The 4,593-nt window shown below is 41.8% G+C and overlaps 1 protein-coding gene across 2 annotated transcripts in view; it reads left to right on the top strand.

Moving 5' to 3' along the window:
* Positions 1–4,593, top strand: part of KCNIP1 (Kv channel interacting protein 1) — a 287,991-nt gene that overhangs the window by 255,432 nt on the left and 27,966 nt on the right. The gene's annotated exons all lie outside the window — the stretch shown is intronic.

The raw sequence follows: 4,593 nt of genomic DNA, 5'->3' as shown, positions 1-4,593 counted from the left end.
AAACAGTAAGGAGTTAATGCTGAGAAAGAAAATGTGCTCATACTGTGCTACTCATGAGATCACTCAAAAGTGAGTAAGATTCAAGCGTAAAAAAAAAAAAAAAAAAAGGCTGTTCATCCTGAGAGGCTCTTTGTACAAGTCAGGAGGAGGGGTGGGGCAGAGGTGTCTGGTTTAGGCAGGGGACCGAGTCCAGCTTGACGTTACCAGCCAGTGGTACCTTCATCAGACCTGAAGGTAGTGCTGCTCAGGTCTGTAGAGAGAGAGGTTCCTCTCTGTGAGGTGTAGGAGCTGGAGCAGCTCTGCCTGGGAGCATGCGGTGAGAGGAGCCTTTACTGCTTCCAGTGCTGCAGCAAGCATGCAGCTTGCCCCCCACTGCCACTAGGCAGGTACGAAGATCTTTTTGTCCCCCACCAACTACTCAGAGAAGCAGCAGATCACATAATTTGAGGAAGTTTTTCAACTGACCTAACTAGAGCCTGCCAAGGGCAAAGAAGCTCCTGTTATAGGCTTTTACTTGCCTCCTTCATAACAGGTGTGACACAACCACAGGACAGTAGTTTTTCCACTGGCTCTATGATGTTTATGAAACAAATGCATTTCTCCCTGAGGGCAGGGAGTTTGTGTTGGGGCTCCTGTAACTGAGGAAACAATGGAGCAGGCTGAAAACAATCCTGGAGCTAAGGACCCATCCCCTCAGTATGTTTGGCAGTGAGGGATTTGTGCATAAGCCATTTTATATCTATTCTACTGAGTTCCTTTAAATTCATTCTATTAAACAAACAATTAGTCTGGTTTAGAGTCTAAGAAACCTGCCTTCTGATTTTGAAAGTCTTGATAAACAAGAGACCTAGGCAGATGTGCCTCTGGCCAGCTCAATGTCCCATCACCCCCTGCAGCACTCCAGTACTCTGGTTCCCTAAAAGTAAGACAGAAAGGAACCTTGTACCAGAACTCTGCTCTACGACAGGATTGGGTTTTGCATTGAAATAAATACTATCTCCCATGTTTATTTTCTCAGATAATAGGAACAAAGTCAAACACTAATGTTGCGGCATGTAATGGCTTCCCGGCCAGCACAATTGGAACAACATAAAATCCACTGTTGTTCAGATAGTTTCTGAACTTTTGGCAGGTTGGGCATGGGCACAAATAAAAAATGCTGCCATGCAGACATTGCAGGGGAAATGTGACCATTTTATTAGCATGTCACTGCTGAAACAGGATTATGTGGCTGCAAATTCAATCTTTCTTTTCTCCATTTTTCTATCTCTGCTTCCTGCATCTTATTTTGGTACCTGCAAGGTTTGTGTTTGGTTTTCCTTCATCTTTCTTCAGGCTACAAAGGAAAGAAAATATTTTAAGTCTAATTAGATTGAAAAATGCAACTGAATTTATATGGTTTAAGTAGAGTCTTATACTGGGTTCTCTACTACAGTTCTGTTGCAGCTCATCCTGGTCAGGTGCAGGTGGGCAGCCCCATTCCACACGCACAGCACTCATGGTTTGGTTAGGGCGTTACCTGCTGTTTGTAAACAAACAACTAGTATGTTAGAAATAATCCTCAAAAATTATGAACTGAGCTTCTGCCAACTTCTTTTCCTTTTCATTGATCTGTAGTTGCTCAGAAATTGCTCTATTTTGCTGCCCAGAGAGTAATCCATTACCTGGGGCTTTTTTTTTTGGGGGGGGAGGGAATTGTAAGACTCCTCTTGGAAGAGGTGACAAATAATCAAGTCCTCAGTAACTGCCTCTGCATGTTTTAGGAAGAGGTTTTATAAGTGGTGGTAGCAACATCACAGTTTCTCCTATTTGTACTATTCAATATGCTAAGTAGACATAAGCATATGAATTTGAGATTATGATTAAGAATTTTTCTGTTGACCTTATTGAAAAGTGCCATTTTTCAAAAAAGAACAATTCAGTGTTAAATAAAAAATACAGACTGTGAACTAAAAATTTAGTTCTAATTTTAATAATCTGGAAGGGAATTAATTTTCAGTTGAACCATTGAAAGCTGACTCTGAAGTTTTTCATAGAATGAAGACAAATGTATTGTTACAAGAAGCTTTTTTCTATTTCTCTTTTTTAAGGACTTTTTTCCTATCTCTTTTAAGAGGAAGAGAAAATGTTCTTTATATCCAGAAGGTATTATCTACAGTCTAAAGTTTTGATAACCCACAAGGTTACCCAATACAGAAAAAATAGATCATCTTTGTTTTTGCAGCACATCTATTGTCTTCCTGTTATCTGTTAATCATCTCTGATGCACCTTCATGTTTTTAAGTCAAATATTTACAGTGGGACCTCTCCATGTACTCTAGCTCTTTTTATCCATTGATTTCACCTTTACTAAATCAGGATGCTATTATCATGCTTTCTCTAATGACTGCATTTACATTTCTTTGTTCTCATCAATGGAAATTAGTTTGCAGCTAGTGTTAACATTAAAATGTAGAACTATGCTTATTAGATTTGAAGTGGGAGATTTTTCTTTCCCGTCCTCAGGATATCCTGCAAAGTGGGATTTCCCTGGCAGTGGGTGATTTCATGGCTAATGGTTCAACACCTTTTGCTTCAGCAGAGATTCAGAGCCTCTTTAAGCAACCTGCTCATTCCCTTTATTTATTGCCAACCCATCTTGGTTGGATCGCAAAGGTTAAAAAGTCTTGTGATTACAGTGCATGTGATACAGCACAATTTATTAAATTTTACTGACTGTTTTTATATGCTTTCAGTTAAGGTCCTAGTACGTACTGCTCTGTCTCTAGTATGTGTTGTGGTCTATGTATACAATTTAAGTCCATGGTTTGTTGTAGGCTCTTTGCTCTTGAAACCAGCTTCTCTTGGAAGTATGCTTGAAGTTCCAGTTAAAAAGGGGTAAGTGTGGAGGTTTCTGTAGTCGTTAATCTATGAATGATATCCCTGTGTGAGTAGTCAGTCATTCAGGATTCAGTTCTGTTATTGATCTTCTCATGTGATTGTCCTCAGTATCGCCATTGCTCTTGCACTGCAGCAGCCAACTGGAGCATCTGCTGTGGTTTTCTTGTGTTGGTCTTGGTTTTTTCCTTGAATTATTCCTTTCTCAGGTTGAGAACAGCTGAGCCAGAGTTAGCGAGGCCAAGCACCACGACTCTATCTGACTACTATCTGACCAGGCATTTTCTCAGCACGTGGGTGATGCTGTTGGGAAGCCATGCTCTGATATTTATTCTGCCAGTTTTGTCGGCGGCCAGATACATTAGTAAATTCTCCAATGGAGAGTAAATTATCTCTATTCCTGCAGCAGTTTAACATCTTGTTCCAAAGATCCATCCAAAGAGTAAGCTAAATTTCTAACAGTAAAAGCTCAGAGTGAGAGTAATGAAGGAATGTCCAACCCCTCCCAACAGCTTAACGCTGTTGCAATGTGTGTAAGTCACATTCTTTAACATGCCAGAAGGAAAATGCGTGTTCACTTCTAAACTTTTTTTTTCTATTTAAGGGAAAAGTATTGAGCATGAGGTTTGTTTAAATGGCTTTAAAGAATTCATGGGGGAATTTCTCGGCCTTAAGATTTCGGGTACAGGCCCTGAGTTGTTCACAGCTTGCTCAGGGGCACCACTGGGTTTGGCAGAGATGGGCTGCTGCAAGATTTAACCAGAGAGCAAGGTCTCGGGGCTCTGTCTACCCATAGGAAAACAATGACTGGTGCAGCATGTGCAGTGTGAGCTTAGACAGTCTTCATATACTGCTTTTCCTGTAATCCCTTTACAGGGAAACACACGGCATTTGGAATTGCTTGGTTTTGGTGTCTACTTGACCCTAGTGTCCATTGGGGGCATATAGATACACCATCTGTGGGACAAAATGCGCTGGCTGGTGTGTGAAAGGAAGCCAGGTGGGCTCACTGGTGCTTCCCAGGCAGCAGCAGCAGGAGGTGAGACACTGTAGAGCCGATAGAGTGGTGAGAGGACGTTTAGGAAGGTTTGGGTAGCTGGAAGCACAGACTACATGGAAATGAAGGAAATAGGTGATGCCAGATGGACTGAGGGCAGGAGCTGCCTGGGCTGGAGGTAGGACCAGGGAGCCACAGGTAGTAATATTCTGACCAAAACTCTTGTGCCTTTTGCAGGTTATTGCAGATCATATTGTGTACCCAATTCTCCAGTAAAAAGAAACTGCTGTCATGAGAAGCCATATACATATCTTTAAAATTTTTCTTTTTTTTTTACTTTTATCCTAATTTGCTAATGAAATTTTCTCTGAGGGGACGTGAGGGTAGTACAAATGACCATGTTGCAAGTGAAGTGACTACAAAAAGCACCGGTTAGAGTCTTCCAGACCACCTTTTTATTTCTACAGCTGTCAAAGAGCTAAGTTGTGGAGAGGAAGCGGAAGGCTGTGGGCCCCTCTTGTTGCCCCTCAGCAGACTTCAAAAATTGCATGCAAAGTTGTCCTTATCCCTTATCAGAGTTGCTAGGATGACTGCGGCATTGCTGTCTTGCTGTCTTGCTGTATGCATGGATGCTTGCATGGGTGCATGACTGCGTGCATGCTTCCTTTCATATGCTGCCCCGAGTTTCATGGTCATGCAGGGGACAGCAAGCTCTGACT

Source organism: Pygoscelis adeliae, unplaced genomic scaffold (assembly GCF_000699105.1).
Source record: "Pygoscelis adeliae isolate BGI_AS28 unplaced genomic scaffold, ASM69910v1 Scaffold248, whole genome shotgun sequence".
NCBI classification, from domain to species: Eukaryota; Metazoa; Chordata; class Aves; order Sphenisciformes; family Spheniscidae; genus Pygoscelis; species Pygoscelis adeliae.
Note: the sequence above shows the minus strand (reverse complement) of the source record. Positions and strands in the feature narration are given on the sequence as shown.